The sequence below is a fragment of the Mustela nigripes genome, chromosome 1 (assembly GCF_022355385.1).
Source record: "Mustela nigripes isolate SB6536 chromosome 1, MUSNIG.SB6536, whole genome shotgun sequence".
NCBI lineage: Eukaryota > Metazoa > Chordata > Mammalia > Carnivora > Mustelidae > Mustela > Mustela nigripes.
Window position 1 is genome coordinate 117,660,749 of NC_081557.1, and position 18,869 is coordinate 117,679,617.

The 18,869-nt window shown below is 48.9% G+C and overlaps 1 protein-coding gene across 1 annotated transcript in view; it reads right to left on the reverse strand.

The window, feature by feature from the left end:
• Positions 1-18,869, reverse strand: part of GATA4 (GATA binding protein 4) — an 83,760-nt gene that overhangs the window by 55,847 nt on the left and 9,044 nt on the right. The window lies entirely within an intron of this gene.

Here is an 18,869-nt window from a genome sequence, read left to right on the forward strand (position 1 = left end):
GCTTCACCCACCGCCGTGCCTGAGGTCGATTCGGTTTGCAGTTTTGCTCAGGGTCAGCTTTATTCAGGAGCTCCCTTCTCCTACCTCCTCCCTCCACCCCATCCCCCACCCGCGCCTCCGGGTGGTCCGGGTCTTGCCGCAGCCCTGGACTCGCGGGACAAGGGGCGGGGCTGATAGAAGGAAAGGTGACCTCTTGAGAGAGACCCCTAATCGGCTGTGGAGCACCGGGTCACCAGGAGAACCCGGGTGGCTGCGAGTCTCCGGGAGGTAGTGGACAGCGGGGATCCTGCTAGCCTCGGACTGCTAGGGGAAAAGACACAAAACCTGGGACTGGCCCACTGAAGTCAGAACGCAGTGAAGGAAGCTTCCCTTTCGCCTTCTCAGCAGCCTGGGGAGTCCGCGAGGCGGCCTCTGCAGCCCTCAATTTTATGTATCTATGCAAAACGTTCACCCTTTCCTGTCGATGCTTCCCATCTCGTATGGCCTCTAAGTTTCAGACCTTTCCGTTTTCCCTGCAGCCTGCCGCGCAGCTGCACTAATCCAAAGGACGTGGCAGGGGCTTGGGGAGCTTGGCAGTGCCCCAGGAAACCAGGAGTCTTCCAGGCAGCTCAGCAACCCCCCCCCCGCCCCAACACACCCAGAGTTGGGGGCGGCAAGGGTGGTAGGCCTGAGTCTGGAGTCAGCGTCAGTGCCTAGAGGCCCCCGCGCAGCGGGGCTGCGAGCCGGAGAGTCCCTCAGACAGGTCTAAAGGTTAATAGAGCAATCACAGGGCCCTATTACCGCGTAAAAATAACCCATCGATTACCGCAGCCTTCAGCCCCAGATAACAGCCGGCCGGTGGCTCTCACGCTTTCGGTTAAACCTTTTTTCCCTCTCCTAAAGCCGAATTTTCTCTCAAGAGCAGGTTTTTCATACCGGATTAGAGGGGTCGGGAGGGGGCCGGGATACCACCCTACACGAAACCGGTGCAGCTGCGAAGGAAGGGTAAGGGGTTACGCCAGCTTCCGCTTTTGGTAATCAGCAGTGTATTCCTGGCCTGCTCGAGGGCAACCCGGGCGCAGAGGACAAGACTAGTACGCGGGGCTGATTGGAAGGAAAACCCCAAAGGGATCGTGGCCAACTCGTGGGGATTCTCAGGAAAATCCCGGAGGAAGGACTGATCGCGGCTGCGCGGGGAGTTCTTTTTCCTGAGCGAAATGTGCGGAGGATCAGAGGGGCCCGAGGGCAGGAGAGAAAACTGAGGCGCGCCCGGTGGAGCTGCCGAAGGACGCACCCTCGCCGCCCCCACCCGGCCCCCAGGCACCTGCTCACCTAGGCCCCTTCGCGCCCCGGAAACTTGGAACTGTCTGTTTAGGGACCCTGCTCCAGCTTCCTTCAACTCCTCGCCAGCGCCTCTGCAGATTTTAGCCCTGGCAGATCCCAGAAATCTGGGAACTTAAGAGGGAAGGTGTCCTGGGGACCCGGGAGACTGGAGAGGTTTGTAGAGGACACTCAGCTGGCGCACTTTCAGAGGAATGGCGGCTAAGAGTACGCGACCCCTGCTTGGTCTAAAAGGACATCCCCATTGGCCTATGAGGACTTTCTGGAGAATTAAACGTGTGGGCTTGGACAAGCGGCAAGATGTTGTAGCCTCTCTGTTTTCGGTGGGGATTTGTGGCTCCAGCGAAGCCCTAGGTCTCAGATCCGCCTTGCACCCGAGACCCTCAGAGCTGAGCCTGTGCCCTGAGGATGTTCTTAGCAACACGCCAAGGGCTTGGGGCTTAGCATCTGATGGAGTGGCCATCCAAGCGTCCTCACCAAAGCCAAGGACACAGACCACTCCCAGGCGGGCTTCTATTAGCAGTGCTGGATGGCCCACGGCGCGAGAGCGCGTGTGCTGAGGTTTGCTTTAGCTGGGTGCCCTGGGACGAGCCTCCCCCGTCTATTGCTCCCCCACAAGGCCTCCCGGAACCTTAGTCTCCTCCTCCGTGGAAGGGGGTTGAGGGGGGGGGGCAGAACGGGCCCTGCCTGCTCTAAGTGGATGTTGTGAGACCCCTGATGGAAGAGCCTGGTTTTTCTATGAGCTTGCTTGTTAGGAACCCCGTATTCACCGGAGTCCTCTTCTGGCAAGGGACCCGACAGAGCCCTTTTATCCACGCCCCACTCTGGAGCAGTTCAGGTGGGCTGAGGGCTGGGAGCCTTGAGAGATTCGCTCCTTCTAGGAATGCGCCTGGGATAGAGAAATTTGTGTCTTCTTTCTTGCGGCTCTTTTCTCTGGGCCCAGCGCCCCAACTTTCTTCCCAAAGCGTTTAGCTCAAAGACTGTCCAGAAGGTGATTGGCGAGCGGTCTGTTCTCTTCGGGTGTTTGATTTTTCCTCGCTCCCTCCCTCCCTCTTTCGGTCGGCCCCCTCCCTCGCTCGGGCAAGGCAGTAGCCCCCGCGTCCGCCGCGCTGTTGCCAGGAGCACGGAGCATTTCAAGGCCTCCCTGGCCCGCCGGCTGGAGGAGGTTTATCGGCTGCCGCTAAGTTCCCAGGCTTCTCTCCTCGCTCAGGAGGCCGCTGGGAAACCGGGGGGGGGGGGGGGGGGGGGTGCTTTTAGGTTCGGATTCTTGGCTATTTTTAAGGACGTGTCCCTGGGCTGGCCTGGGATGGTGGCCCAACCCCACTCACGTCCTCTTTCCTCTTTTCTTTCCCATAATCAACAGGGAAATTTTAATACTGTAAAAATCTTTGATCTCTTTTTACTAAGGGCCTGGACTAATGAAGAGTCATGGCATGAAATTTTAGACAAATAAGAATTACATAGATGCATTGCACACTTTTTTAAAAACTCCCCAGGATACAAGAATAAACTGCATTTTCTTGCTCCCTTAAGGCCTCGGGGACTTGAGCTGGTCCACACCCTAGTAAAATCCCAACTGTAGACTGAACTTGGTGTACAGAGGAATCTGAACTCTAGTTCCCTGAACAAAAGAGTTAATAAACTGTGGACGATGGAAACCACGAAGACACCAGCCAGGGTCTCCCCTCGCGGGGTAACCGGATTTCCTGGCGGGACCCGAGCCAGCTTATTGTAAACGCAGCGCAACCTTAGGTGTCAGAATCTCAGATCTGGGTTGGTAAAGCCATTCAGCACCACGCGGAAATCAGCCTCCGTGGCCGCCTTTACAAAAGCCAACAACGCCTGGAAAAACATGGGGCTCGCTCAGTCTTATAATCGGAACAAGAGACCCTCGGAGAGAGAGAGGGAGAACCAGAGAGGGGACTAGGAAGTCTTTCGTAACGAATTCTCCGAGATGTAGACGCTTCTCTGTGGACTTGAGCGCAAGGGCTCATGACAGACATGCAGCCCGCGCTGAACGTAGGCTGGGTCTGGCCCCCACACGGCCCTCGAATTTCCCCACCGGGCCTGGGCTTTCCTTCTCTGCCACTCCTAATCCTCACTCGCGTGACCCACCCTGCCCCCTGTGCCACCCCCGCCTTGGGCGGAGCTGGGAGAACCAAATTGCGGAGCCGGGCTAGTCCCCGCTGACGCAAAGTTGGAGAATGAATTGAGCTGCTCGACTACGTAGACCTTTTTTCCCTCCTTGTGCCTGGCGTTTCAACACCCAGAATTTTTTGTGGCGTGGGGCTGGGGGTATCGAGGACATAAAAACACCCAACCCCTACCACCCAAATGAGCTCAGCACCCCAGGAAGTGATAATCAACCTCCCGCTGGCAGATGTGAGGAGAGAAGGCAGTAACGCTCTTTTACTCCGTCTTGTTTTTAAAAATACTATTCCATAGGGCGCCTGGGTGGCTCAGTTGGTTAAGCCTGGTACTCATGATTTCGGCTCAGGTCTTGATCACAGAGTTCTGAGATTGAGTCCCTCTTCCGCTTCGGGCTGGGCGTGGAGCCCACTAAATATTCTCTCGCTCCCGTCCCTCCGCCCCTCCTCCTCTCTAAAAATAATTTAAAAATACTATTCGGTGTTGCAAAGTGAAGCCAAAGTCTTGCTCACAGACCTCCTTTAAAGCCTCCTCGGTGCTTCTGGCCCTAAGGACCCGAGTTTTTGGCACACCCCTTAATATTTTATAGTCATTTCCATATTACCACTCTCAAACTCCATTTTTTTTTTTTTTGAGGAAACAACAACATTGGGGAGCTAGAAGAAGGAAGAGAGGCGTTACCATCTCACAGGAACAAGAACTCAGAGACCCAGAAAGGTTAAGACAGTTTTCTGAGGTGGCAAATCCAGTGCATTGGACAGTAGGTCTCAGATTTAGATTCCTGAGTCTTAGTTCTTTTTTCCATTCTTATTTAATATTGAGTTTCTATAATGAAATGCTTTTCTATTTTTTAAATTTTATTTTGTTTTAAAGATTTTGTTTATTTATTTGACAGAGAAAGAGATGGTGAGAGCAGGAACACAGCAGGAAGAGTGGGAGAGGGAGAAGCAGGCTCCCTGAGCAGGGAGCCTGATTCGGGGCTGGATCCCAGGACCCTGAGATCATGACCTGAGCCAAAGGCAAAAGCTTAACGGCTGAGCCACACAGGCGCCTCTCTAATTTTTTTAAAAGTAGGTTCCGGGGCACCTAGGTGGCTCAGTGGGTTAAAGCTTCTGCCTTCAGCTCAGGTCATGATCTCCAGTCCTGGGATCCAGCGCATCGGGCTCTCTGCTCAGCGGGGAGCCTGCTTCCCCTTCTCTCTCTGCCTGCCTCTCTGCCTACTTGTGATCTCTGTCTGTCAAATAAATAAATAAAATCTTAAAAAAAAAAAAAAAGTAGGTTCCATGCCTAGCATGGAGCCCAGTGTGAGGCTCGAACTCAAGACCTGAGCTGAGATCAAGAGCTTAACCAACTGAGCCACCCAGGGGCCCCTGAAACACTTTTTTAAACCTGCCTTTTGTTTTTCAAATATCTCTAAATTTCCTTTAATGAGGATGCCTAACAGAACTGCTAGTGTTCCCTCTTTCCTTGTCTCTCTCTGTTAAATAAATAAATAAAATCTTTTTTTTTTTTTTTAAGCCCATACATGGGGCGCCTGGGTGGCTCAGTGGGTTAAGCCTCTGCCTTTGGCTCAGGTCATGATCTCAGGGTGCTGGGATGGAGCCCTGCATCGGGCTCTGTGCTAGGCAGGAAGCCTGCTTCCCCCCCTCTTTCTGCCTGCCTCTCTGCCTACTTGGGATCTCTCTCTGTCAAAATAAATAAAATATTTAAAAAATACATCCCAAAGCTATTCTGTTCCCTATTTTAAAAATATTAAAATCCATTTAAAATAATGCAGGTCGTGTCTCATAATCTAAGAGCCCAAGAGAAAAAAAAGAAAAGCAAAAAGGAGGCTCCACATTTTCATTAAATTTGGGAAGGATGCCAGAGGCTTTTTAAATGGGGAGCACGCTCCTCAGTCCCGGGGCAGCAGAGGACAGAACTGAAACCCGGCCTCGGCGCCCGCAAGTCCGGACACTTGGGCCAGCGGGTGCGGAGCAGGGAAATGTCAGCTTGCTGTGGCCATACTGACACTCTAGTACATGCCCCTTTCCCCCTTCCCATCCTGGCTCTCTCTCTCCCTCCTTACCCAAGAACCTTAAGAAACCCGCAGCAAATGGGAGCTTCCTGCCGCTGCTCTCCAAGCTGTGGGGAGACCGACTCCTGGCCTGCAGACTCTCCGAAGTGTCACGAGGGCACCTACTCTTTGGGGACAAAAACTGTCACCTCCGGGATATCTCTTGGTGATCCGGGCCGGAGTATGTTCACTTGTGGGTCCTCCCTCCCCCTTCCCTGTCAGGAACTTTTAGAAGTTGCAGCTCTGGCCATGCTGGGTCTACAGCAAGAGCTCGATAAATGTTCTGGGCATCCATAACATGTTAATTTGCTTTATCCACAGTCCTTATGTTCCCTGGAATTATAAATTCGTTTATCTGTGGTTGGTTATACACTTCACTCCCCACACGCACCCCAGAAGGTAAGCTCCAGAAGGGCAGCAACTGTGGCTGGCACCTAGTAGAGACTCAATAAATGTTTGTTGAAGGATTAAAATTACAAAAGGGATTGCTAACGGCATTTCTCAAGGGTAATGGGAGTTGGAGAATGGAACACTCCCCTCCAAGGGGAATAGGTCTCCTGGCACACAGTGGGTGCCCAGGGTCACCACCAGGACACAGAGGCCCAGGCTAGACACCAAGATTTGGGCCACTCAAGAGCGTTTATCTGCACGGCTCAGCCCCACCGTGGCGGACTGCAAATCTCCTGTCCATATCTAGGTTGCCTCTAAGGAGACCCCGGAGTCCCCGGACTCTGGAGTGTGCAGAAGAAGGGATTTCCGAGCGCGGGCATGCAGTCAGGATTTTGGAAGCTAAATTGGCCTAGACAACCCGGGTTAGGCACTGAGACTGCGGCAGCTGGCAAGGGAGACACGGGGCTCCCCAGAACAGAGACCAAGGACTGACAAAGGACGCCAGGTGCGGCGTCTCCCGAGGCACGGGAAGCCCAGACCCATAAATTCTGAAAAGATGGAGGAAGTCAGTCAAACACTAGGACTGAGAAAAAAACGAAGGAGAGGGTTTCCGGAGAGAGACAGAAACAAGAAGAAGGAGGGGAAGAAGGGAGAGACAGAGGAAGGCAGGCGGAAAGGAAGACAGAGAAAAACCTAGGGAGCAGGTAGAGAGTGAGGCAGGCTGAGAAAGCCGGAGAGGGACGGAATCATTCATGTGTTCCTTCCTTCGTTCCTTCTCTATTTACTGAGCACCTACTCTGTGCCCTCGGACTTTCCAGGATCTTGGATTTGGCATGGAACAAAATAGAGAAAATTCTGTCTCCAGGAGATTCCATTCTAGAAGAGGAAGCCAGACAATAAAAAAAGTCAAATCTGTAGTGTTAAATGGTGAAGTCTTATGGGAAGAACACAGCAGGGAATGGACATGCAGAGAGAGAAATTAGGGACGGAGACCAGAGGAAAGAAAGAGGGGAAGATAGGAGAGAAAAACACAAATTCAGAGAAAGAATCAAGATAGGAGTCAGGAGACAGGGCAACAGAAACAGAAAGAGATCGAGACCCCCAGGGAGAGGAGAAAGCCAGCAAGAAAAAGGGGCAGGAAAGCGCCAGAGCTCGATTGGAGGTGGGGGGGAGGGACCAGATAGGGACGAGGTCAATCCGGAGTCGAGGGCTCCCCCACCCCCACCCTGCCCAGTTCCCGGGGCGGGCGGTGGTGGTGACGAGGACACCAGCGGCTGGAGCGCTTCCAGTCGTCAGACCCCGACACACATATCGGGGGACTTGTGGGGCCACCAGGACACATGATGTTCCCATCGCCAGCTCCCGCGCGTTTCCGCCCAGGCTGCCCCCTCCTCCGCCAGCCCCGGCACCCTTCCCCTGGCCACGGAGCCCGAGGTGACCCGGAGCTGGAGAAGACGCCCAGGCAGGCGCCGCGACCTGGCGCGGCAGAGCGAGAGACAGGAAAGTGTCAAGGAAGCAGAAGCCCAAGTGCGAAAACAGCGCGGGGAGGGGGGCGGGTACCGGGAGGGGGCAGGGACGGCAGGGGGTGCTGGAGGCTGGAGGCCTTGAGGTCCTTAACGCCTGTGAGGACCCACTCCACACAGGCCTGGGTTTTCCTGTAAGGGACAAAAGTTCGCTTCACACGCCACCACCCCACAGTTGTAGCAGGTGCCCATAGAGAGTGGCTTGTTCATTCTAACACCCATCCCGGCTTGGAGGTATTTATTGTTTGGGAATAATTGGTTTCTTGCACCAGCTGGAGGAAAGGAGTGCATGGAGCTTGCAACAACTAGAGGGACATATTTCTCTCCAAGGGTATGTTCTAAACCTTGACCTGAGAGAAAAAGAAGAACGAAAGATCCCTGGCATTCCAATTCTTTCCCACCAGTTTCAACTTTCCTGCGTCTTCAGCTGAGTATCTGTGTGTTTGAAAGACAGGGGTGCTCTACCTTTAAAGTTTGCTTTCTTCCAAAACCCCAGGGCCTCTTCTGCAGAGGTGCTAATAAACAGCAAATTGCCACATGGCAAGGAAGTACTGGGAGGCAAAGCCAGAAGCCAAGGTCTGAATGAAATGTAATGAATAATCAGCACCTAGATAAAGGGGAGCTTTTCACTCATGAAGGTGTGATGCTAACTCCAGGAGTTTCTGCTAACCTTCTCCTACCCTCCCTCCGCCCATCTCATGCCACCTCGCCTCCAGAGCTGGAGCCTTTCCCTGGGCAGGGGAAGAATCTCCCACTCACCCTCCAGAAAGTCTGCAGAGACGCCCACACTCTGCTTGGAGGGCTGAGAGCAGATAGTATAAGACAGAGCCTCATCAGTCAAGAGTGATCAATTTCTCAACCCCTTTGTGAGAAGTGTCTTCACTCCACTTCAAAAGCCCTAAATTATCATCTCCCCCCACCACCTTTCTCTCTACCCCTCTCTGGTTCAGCAGTTAGCACACACTCATTCTTCCCCAGATTCATTCATTCATACCTTTCCCCCCCTCTTTCCCCCCAACCTCCATATACGACTATTGTCAGGGACTCCGATATCTTCACCCCAAACTCTTTGAATGTGGTTGCTCAGGAGATGTATTCTTTGCAGTTTGCTTCAGGATAAGAAAAAGCTCAACAGAAGTTGTGTTTTAATCTATAAAAGAGGATTGCTGGTATCTTCAAAACCTACAAAAACTGACCCAAACTTGCAACCACACAAATGATTCTCAACTGGGAAATATGAGACTGATCTCAGGACCTTCGATCCTCAACTAAGAAATAGATAAAAGGGTATACGTCCATACAACAGAATACTACTCAGGAACAGAAGATAACGAAATGCCAATGCACACAGCAAACACATGAATCTCAAACACACTAGGGCTGTGCGAAAGAGATCAGACTCAAAAGACTAAATGAATCCATTTATATGACATTGCCACAAAGGTAAAACCATAGGGATGGAAAACAGATCAGAGGTTGTTGCCAGGGGCAGGGGGTGGGGGGAAGGGTGACTACAAAGGAGGAGGAGGGAATGTGGGGGCATGCTAGAGCTATTCTATATTTGGATTGTGAAGGTAGTTACATCATTTGCGTGTGTGTCAAAACTCAAAGAACTGTACACTAAAAAGGGTGAATTTACTGTAAGGAAAGTTCATCTCAATAAATCAGATTTTTCAAAAGCAGGGGCAAAATCGAGTATTGCTGGGGTAGGATAAGATTGTTCAGCCCTATACTCTCTCTCTCTCTCCCCACCCCCCACCCACCCTTGTGCATGCACCCATCCCCAGTCCTTAGCGAGACTCTGCATCCCTGGTACATGTTCAACTCCCACCTAAAATACTTCAGAAGAGTGATTTATATACAAAAAAAAGCTTTGCATCTTTTTCAGAAGGATCCAGTTTCCAAGGCTGGTTCTCCCTATTGCTCATCCTTCCTGGAGGCCAGCAGGAAATTCTACTGCAGTCTCTCCTGGACACAGCTCCGGGGCCTGTTTCACACATGTCCCATGCGAGCATTCATGTTTCACCATGGGCTGCAGGGAGGGTGATATGTGAGGGAGGGTTATTCTGTTCTCTCATCTGGAGAGTCCTGGAGCTAGGTATCAGAAGCTCAGAAACTGCTAAGTCACTTTCAGCAACACCACCATTCCCCAGGGAACCTGCAGACGTGGAGGATGGAGAGCAAAAGACCCAGCTGGCCAGAACCCAGTCTTTCTAGGGAGACTGGGTTTTGTCCAGCGGTTCCCATGAGGCAAGAATAAGCCAAGGCATGGCCTTGGAAAAAAATGAATTTACCCCTGAGAGTGGGACTATATTTCTGAATGGACTAAAGAAAACGTATTTGCTGAAACATGGCCTTTCTGGTACACGATTCTACCCAACCCACACAACAGTTCTGCGGAGTAAGTGATACTGACTCTGATTCTTACATCCATTGTCATTACACCCAGCTGCAGTTTGGGAAGTGCGCAGGGATGGGCAACCATTGAGTGGGTGGTGATGGGAAGACAGTGTGGCCTGTGGCAGATAAAACCACACTTTGGACATGTATTTTATAGAAATCATAGTCTAGTGGTCATCACAGGGGAGCCCAAAAGCCACTGATTGCCTGGGCCATAGGATGGCTCTGCTACCTTTTCTGCTCAATATAAGAGAGAGAGAGAGAGAGAGAGAGAGAGAGTGTGTGTGTGTGTGTGTGTTGATTTCTACCCTTTCCCAGAGTTGTTGATAATATCATTGTTTCCAACTCCCAAACCACTGTGGTCATGGAAGGAAAATGAATGTTAAGGTTAACAGGCACCCATTGGTCATTAGCTTATCCTTTTCACTTGAATTAAAAAACCAAAATACCAACACTAACAAAATACCATCATAAACAAAAACAGAACAAAACCCCACAAAATACCGTGTTTCCTGTTAGAAACAAAGCAAACAGTTTGGCTTTGTCGATTTCCCTGTTACTCTCATCCCCATCCTTGCAGAGCTTGCTAATTAATCAGTGGAAGAACCAAAAGGTGGGAAGGGAAAGACAGATGTGAAATGGATGCAGGAATCACAACTAGAAGAGCATGAGGGCAGGCAGCATCCTGAGAAACAAGGAAAGGAACCCTGGGGACCACCAAGGATCTGACCTTACCCCCTGGGAGGCCTTGGGTAAATCAAGGACTGGGCTGTGGGTCACAGTCTTCCTCTTATGAAATGAAATTGGACACCATGATCTGATAGTGCATTCAGCCTCGATGTTTTCTGCATCTGAATTATTTGAATTTTCTTACAAATGTTGCAATTCATAGAGCAAACATTTATTGAATACTTACTATGTGCCAGGCACCCTGCAAACTTTGGAGAGATGTAAGGATGAACACAAGCCTCTATATTCGAACTATTCAGATCAGTGAGAAACAGTCCAGCAAACAGGCAACGGGAGAAAGTTCTGAAACAGATAAGTGCATGGAGAGAAACCATGTAAACTCTTTGTAGGTGGGAGGAAAGGAGGTGGGAGGAGGAAGTGAATGAATCAAGGAACTGTATTATTTGTCTGTGTAGGTGTCTCTCCCCTCCCCCCCCCACACTTTTCCTTATTAATTACTGTCTTTCCAGACCTAGGGACGCGGTGTCCTGAATTGGGAGTAGGGATTATGAGGACCCAGCACAATTCATGCACTGACAGGCACATCCAAAACTTCCAAGTTGCACGACTTCGCCCATTTCATACATTTGACGTCAAACATGCTTATCGACATGGTTCCTGCACAGTGTCAGTGTCCCCAGCGCAAGGGCTGGGAGTCGGGGTCCCAAGATGTGGGCTCTAGGTTCCATCACCACCTGGTAGTGTGACCTCAGACATGCCCACCCCCCCACACACTTCCCATCTGTCTCTCAGTTTCCTCATCTGTGAAATGTCCTATGTTGTGCTAGATCATTTCTAAGCTCCCTTGCAGCTCTTTAAAAACAAATGAACACATCCTTAAAAGACACTAGGATTAAGAGGTGGAATAAAGTCAAATATTTGTTGATTGATAGAAAAATGCTTCCTCCGAGCCACGCGGGGCTGTTCGGGGGCGCACAGAGAGTGGCCCGGCCCCCTGGTGAACGCAAGCCTCTCCCGGGTCTCGCTCTTCCAAGGGGGTCGCCAGCTCCCGGGCCGCGCGCACAGCCTCCCCGCCCCCTCCCCCCGCGCGGGGTGCCCTGCGCCTCCGCCCGCGCAGCCCGCGCGGGGCGGGCGTGATGGATGGCCGCGGAGCCGGCGGCCTGTCAGGCCTTATTGATGAGGTGCGCGCTGACGGCCGCCGCGTAACCCGAGGCGGCAGGAGGCGAGCGCTGGGCGGCCGGCGGCCGCAGACTCGGCGGCGCTCGGGGTCAGCCCCCGGCCGGCCGCGCCCGCCCCTCCGGCGCGCCCCGGCCCGGCTCCGCGGAGGGGGCGGCCAGTGCGGAAGCGCCTCCCGGGGCCTGGCGCCCCGGTGCGCGGGGCCCGCTTCCTCCCCGCGGTCGCCTCGCTTCCCGCCCCCCGCTCGCCCGCGAGCCTTTCTTCGGGGGCCGCGGCCGCAGCCTCGTCGGGGAGCCGGCACCTCCCGGGCGGAGCCCCCTCTCCGGCTCGGCCCGCGCCCGGACCTCCGCTCTTACCCCGGGCGGCGAGGCCGGTGCTGGCGTCCGAGGCCGCGGTTACCGCCGGCGCGGCCCGGGGAGAAGAGTGCTTTCCCTAAGCGGAGGGGCCGCGCCCAGCGAGGCGGGACTCGGCCGCCGCCACACGTCTCAAAGGCGACACAATTTAGGAGGCGAGTAGTTTCATGGCAATGAAGCCGTGCGTGGGTGGAGAGACGTCAGGACGCCCGCGAATATTCCAAGAGCTCAGTAGACACTCATACAGTGATAGATAAGAAGATACAGAGATAAATAAAAGTAAGTACATCTACACGTAAAGATGGTAATGTTCCCACATGGCACCCCCCCCCATGTTTTGTACACTTATTTTCTAATTGAGCAAGTATTCTTTTACAATAGCAAAGACGTTTCCCTGGCTGTCCTTGTGATACGACCGAGCTTCGTTCATTCTCAGGCCAACGGCTTCATTTCTCCCAGTTCCTCCTTATTCCATCTTGCTCTGCCTCCTTTTCTTCCCACTGCCCTTTCAGAAGAGAAGAAAGGTTGCCAGGCTCTTGGGTGGGCGCCTGACAGGCTGCAGAACAGGGGCAGGTTGCCCTAGCCCCTTGGCTTTCTAGTGAAAGCGCCCAAGGCCACCTTCTCTGTCTGGAAGGTGAGGATCATGGACAGGCTACCTGCAAAGCACCTTCAGCTAATGGGAATTAAAGAAGTCAGTCAACACTGGAGACAACTTAACCTGAAGTACTAAAGGGCACAAGTTGTTGTCTTCCCCACCTTGAGGCAGGACTAGGCTGACAGGTGAATGGCCCGAATTCCAGATTAGATGTGACCTAAGAACTGGAAAATTGGTAGTCTTTTCTCTGCGGGAGAGTAGAGAGAGCAGAGGTTGATGTGGCCCAAGAAACTCACTGGAGTATGCCCCTTAGGCCAGGGTCAAGCAAAGTCGAGGCAGCAGGTAGTGGAAGCTCATTGCTCTGGGAGTCCTGAGGTTTGAGTTCAAATAGGGCAACTGCCACCTAGTGAGCAGCCAGACTGCAGGCAAATCACATAACTTGTCCAAGCTTTAATTTCCTGTCTGTAAGATGAAGAGACTGAACCCCTTCCTACATCAACATTTGTAACATAAAAGGCTTCTGGAGTAGAGATCACCAAAACATTCCCTTCTGTGCCCCCCAAAGATTTGATACCAGGAGGCTCATTCCTGATCCTGCACAGGAGAAGGGTGAGTATGCCAGGCCTCTAAGGCTAAACCTAATCTTAGCCACAGATAATGAGCATGTTGAGCAAGGAACCCAAAATATGAGACCCGTCTGAGTGTGTATGATAAAAGGCTTGGACTGCAGAGGAAAACTTCAATCCATTTACTAGGCAGACATTTATTGAGTAACAGCTAACACTGTGCTGTTACTATATGCCAGGCATGGTGCCAAGTCTGTTGCATGGATTGATTAGCTCTTTTATCCACACGATCACTCCATTTCCCCCATTTTATAGATGAAGAAACTGAGGCACAAAGCTATTAACTCATCCAGCTTGATAGATAACAGAGCCAAGATTCAAAGGCAAGTAATTTGCTTTCAGAATTCAAACACCGTCAATATGAACAAGGCACTGGTACTGTGAGGGACACAGAAGGCAAAAAGCAAGGGCTTCCTCCTTATATATCCTTCTTAAAATTTTTTTCTATGGGGCGCCTGGGTGGTTCAGTGGGTTGAGCCTCTGCCTTCGGCTCAGGTCATGATCTCAGGGTCCTGGGATGGAGCCCCGCATCAGGCTCTCAGCTCGGTGGGGAGCCTGCTTCCCACCCCCCACCTGCCTCTCTGTCTACTTGTATTCTCTGTCAAATAAATAAATAAATAAAATCTTAAAAAAATTTTTTTTTTTCTAAATAGTTTAAACGTCTATTCCCAGAATCAATCCCTTTCTTCCCTCTGGTTTCACAACCTTTTACATACTGCATTTCAGTTTACTATCTCCACATGTTGGCCTGCCTCCACATCCCCCCTTCCTCAAATTTCACTCTTCTTGAGGACAGAAAGCTTATATTTGATATCTTTGTATTTTCCATAGTTCCTAACAGGTAGCTGATGTTTTAAGAGGTCTGTTGAGTTAAACTGGGAAAACTGTTGTTCCATAGTGTAAAATCCCTCTCCTTTATGACTGAAGAAGAGCAACTCAGTGAAAACATTAAAAAAGCTCATGTGCAGGAGATGCCCAGTGTACCTGTTGGTAGGGTGACTATGGCTCCACGTGTATACCCTTGGTTCACTTATTGGTCACAGGACAGCCTCTCTCTGACACTAACATTGAGGTGGTGTGCTGGAGTTGCAGGCGACCTCAGGGATTCTGGTCTAAACCACTCATTCAATATATGAGGCAGTAAGAACTCAGAAAGGGCTACAGACTTATCCAAAGTCACACAGCTATTTCACGGCAGGGCTGGAAACAGGAGTTCTGAAACCCAGGTCATGTGCCCTGTTCTTCCATTTCAACATGCTGCTGCAGGAATTGCTGTCTGCCCTTTCTATAAATCTGAACCCCAAGGCCACACTTTCCTCATCCTGATACAATCACCTGGGTGAGAAGATTAGCGATAAGGCAGCCCTGAGCTCTGGGGTAGCACTGCTGGGCTTGCCCTTTGCTGGAAAGGGGAGTGAGTCTGGCCTAGCTGCAGTGGGGAGAGAAGGGGGTATGAGGATGTGGTTCAGGGTCTCAAGGAATCATAGACATTCAAACTCCAGTCATTCCAAGCCTCTTTTTGACTGAGGATAAATCAAGACAAAAGGGGCTCTCAATACATATTACATTTCCAAATTGAGTATCTTCCAAATACCCTGTGGACTTACAAATATTCCAGGCTTCACAATAAAGAAAATAAGACAGCAATGTTGGAGGCCATGTAATGGGCAGGGTTTTGGACTTGATCCAACGATCAAGTTTTGAGTCTCATCATTTCACAGAGTGATCCTGTGTTCCACTTTATGCCAGCTATCCTGAGCAGTTATTAGTAGCATACATAATCAGTTTGTCACTTGAACTCTCTGAGCCTCAGTTCCCCATCTACAAAGTAAAAGGTTTTGAGTAAATATCTTTTGTTTTCTTTTCATTGGAAAATGCTTCAATTGTATGAATGTGGAGCTCAAAAGAACCCTCCTAGCTTCTTTTGTCTGGGCAGCTGAGAGCAAAGTCACCTATGGATTGGTGATTGCTGTTATTGACATTGAACTTTGGGCTTCAGGTTCACCATTGACAACCTGGGATTGACTAAAAATAATAAAATAAACCAGCTCTTCTGAATAATTTGTGAGAATTCATTAGAGCTCACTTTCTGAAGGAACAAATCATGTTAATTTCATTCATTTTTGGCATATGTTACAAATATTATAATTGCTCTCGGCCCCCTGTGAGTCCTTCTTCCATTGCCCTACCAGTTTGTTTGTATTTAATATCCAGCTAAAGGGAAGAGACAGGATTTTCTGATTTGGTTCTTAATTGGGGTAGTCAATTCACTGTCTCATATTTTGTTTTTTGTTTTGTTTTTTTTTTTCCCTGCCCATGTGGTTTCACAACCCTGTTTTCATGATAAAGAAATGGTGTTGGGGACAAGATTGTGGCAAGGCCACCTCAGTGTGCTCCTTGTTGTGGCTACCCCAGCAGTCAGCCATCTCCCCTTTCCTCCTTTTCCCATATAAACATTCCCCTTACACCCACTGACTCTTCCCTTCGAAATTCAAGTGTGTGTGTGCTTTATTTTGTCACTTCATTAAGCTTAAGAAGTCCTTGATGCCTGGAAGAGTATATAGTAATTCTCCAGATCTCCCACAATGCCCTGCACATAGTAGGTACTCAGTACATGCGTAAAAGAAGGAATTAATGCTTGAGGAAATCTAGAGTCCGAATCTGGAGTTCTGTATAAGAAATTGCCTATTTGTGAAATGCAAAAATTTGCCTCAATTTCTTTCTTTTTTTTTTTTTCACATTTCAGGCAGAGCCACATTGTAAACATAGGACTTTGTAAACCACTTTATTTTTTACTGTTTTGATCTCACGTGTGTGGGGGCTCTTAAAATGCTATTTGCTTCACTTTATACCTTGCACCTTGGAGAGGCTGGATGATAAATGAGAGATGAATAATTCCTTATTGCTACTTATCTGCTAAATCTATAAACTAGTGTCAGCATTTACTCAGTTGGGTTTAAAGCTATGTCTGGTATACTTATTAACCTGCTTAAAATAAGCCATAAAAATGGGCTTGGTAGGCAGTTTTTTAAACTAATTTTTAAAAATTACATTGGTCACTTTCCACTAACTCATGGGATGACCTTTGGCAAATCACTTAACCTCCTTGGGGCTCACCCGCAGAATGAAGGCGGGGGAGGGGGTGCGGCAGCAAGGGGGGCAATGTGCTAGATCAGCTTTAAGAGACGTGCAGCTCTCTTATTCCTTTATTCCATGATTTTCAAATGAGGAAATTAAGGGATCCTGGGAACACCTATTAGAGCAATTACAAATCAGTTTATATGGACTATCCCATGAATCCTTGGCATATCCCTGGTGGGTGTGGGAGGCAGTGCTTGGTAGTTAGAGCAGGGCATTTTCAGTTGCATTCTGTTACTTATTAGTGCTGTGACCTTTGGCAATGCAACACTTCTGAGTCTCAGTGACCTCATCTATAAAACGGACACAATACTTCAATAACACATGGATTACTCCAGAGAGCAATCAACTGTGAAGATAAGTGTGACCTGTGTGTGAAAGCACTTTGATAGATGTTATTCACTCTCCCCAAATTTACATATGAGAGAACCATTTGAGGTACCGTTTGGTCTGTAGCAGGGTCAAGGGAAAAATTGTTTGACTTCTTTTATTCTACTTTGATTACATATTGAAATTATTTAAAAATTATATGGAGATTATGTAATCTTTATATAAAAAATATAGAAAGGTTGAGTCTTTAAGAAAAACTGGTGTCTGATGGGAAATTTCTGGGATAGTCATAGTGGTAAGAAAATCAGTCAATATCTTACTGGCCTAGAGACTTAGGAACTCCCAGCTAGTAGAAAATAAAGCATTTTCCAAAGGTTTTGAAAATATGTGCCCTTCCCAGCTCTGGTTCTCCTCACATCTCCTACCCTTTGGTCTGGGATGCACCCTGGCCATGTCAAGAGTACATAAGTTCTACCCAAGGATTTGGGTTTGATTTCCTTCAGAGACAAGTGTGGAGAAGACAGTAACTGTGGAAGATTTTTGTCATAGTGAATTCAGTGAGCAAAAGTGCCTGGAACATCCCTCTTCTGAGAATTATTCTTCAAGACAGAACTACCACCATGTCTGTAATGTGCAGGGGCTAGCAAATGTGACATGAAGATAAATATGGTGACTGACTGGGTTCTGCTGCCTTGTAGAGGAGAAGGGAAGAGATGAATAGTCTATAAAAGTGTAATTCTACAAAAACTAATTTTGGTGGTTCCACCAAAATTCTATTCATATTCCCTTACCACCAACCAGCCAACTAAACCTACACACAAAGGCTGACATCGGTGTTAAAAAAAAAAAGTGTGGAGAAAGAGAATAGGAGTGGCATTTCAAGTCTATATTTCCTGCTGTACTCAGACTACAATTTTTAGTTGCTAAATGTTTATTGGCTAACTAACAACAATGAAACAGACCTCTAGTTTGATGTTACGTTTATCTTCTGTTGACCAAATGTGTTACATTCAATTAAAAATCTCAGTAAAAGATCTTTTGAAGTTTTTTATAATTATTATTTTTAAGGAAACTCTATATACCCAGCATGGGGCTCAAACTTACTACCCCAAGATCTAGAGTTCCGTGTTCCATCCACTGAGCCTCCCAGACATCTAGAAGGTTCCGTAAGTTTATGGTTCCTTAAATTTAAATTTATTTTGTTACCATTCTTCCTCCAACTCCATTTCACACTCTGCTTATAAAGCGGGAGGAAAGCAGCCTTCATCTTTATAAACTGCTCCTTTATAAACTACTCCTTTACCTACAAATTAAAACTATTTCAGTTCAATAGAGGCACCTGACATTCATTAAAACTTGTCTTGTAACTCATTTGGTCTTCAGTCTCATTCTTAGCGGCTAACTTTGCTTCCACAAAGGTCTTCTTTTTGAATACCCTCTCCAGCTTTTGGGCCACCCCTAAAGGTCGGACTTCCCTTCCCTGTTCAAACTCTCCTCCCTTTCTTCCAGAATAATCAGCTTTTATTTGCAGCTGGACCAGCACCTGGCCTTACATTCCTGCACATCCTTCTGCCAGCAAAGGGAGTTTTGAGAAGACAAAAAGTTACAAGAACTTAGACTATGTTTTCAATTTTAGAAACACTCAAGGTTACAAGTGAAATTCTGAGACAATCTGGATGGCTGTGAAAACATTTTCTAAAGGGGGGAGGGGAGATCTCTTTGTGGAAAAATCACTCCTACTAATTGTAAATGTCTTCAGCCAGGAATCAAGTGTGGAGAACTATTCTTGGAGTTTGAGTCCATTGAGTTTTAGGAAAGTGAACCCTGAATTTTCTAAAATAGATAAACTTATGTTGTAAGCACAATAGTCATGAAATCTTAGGAAGAGACATATGTTGAATCTGATCAATCCTCCCCACCCCTCTCAAAACATTTCTTTCTCTAATTTCAAAGAAACAGGAACTCATTGTAGTTCATTTGGAAAATACAGGAAAGCATATTAAGAACAAGAAAAACTATCCCTCACCACTCACCCACTGACAATAGTGTTTTCCCTCCCCCCACCTCTCTCCACCAGTTTCACACTGCATAGTGTTTTTGCAATCTTCTTTTTATTTTTTTATT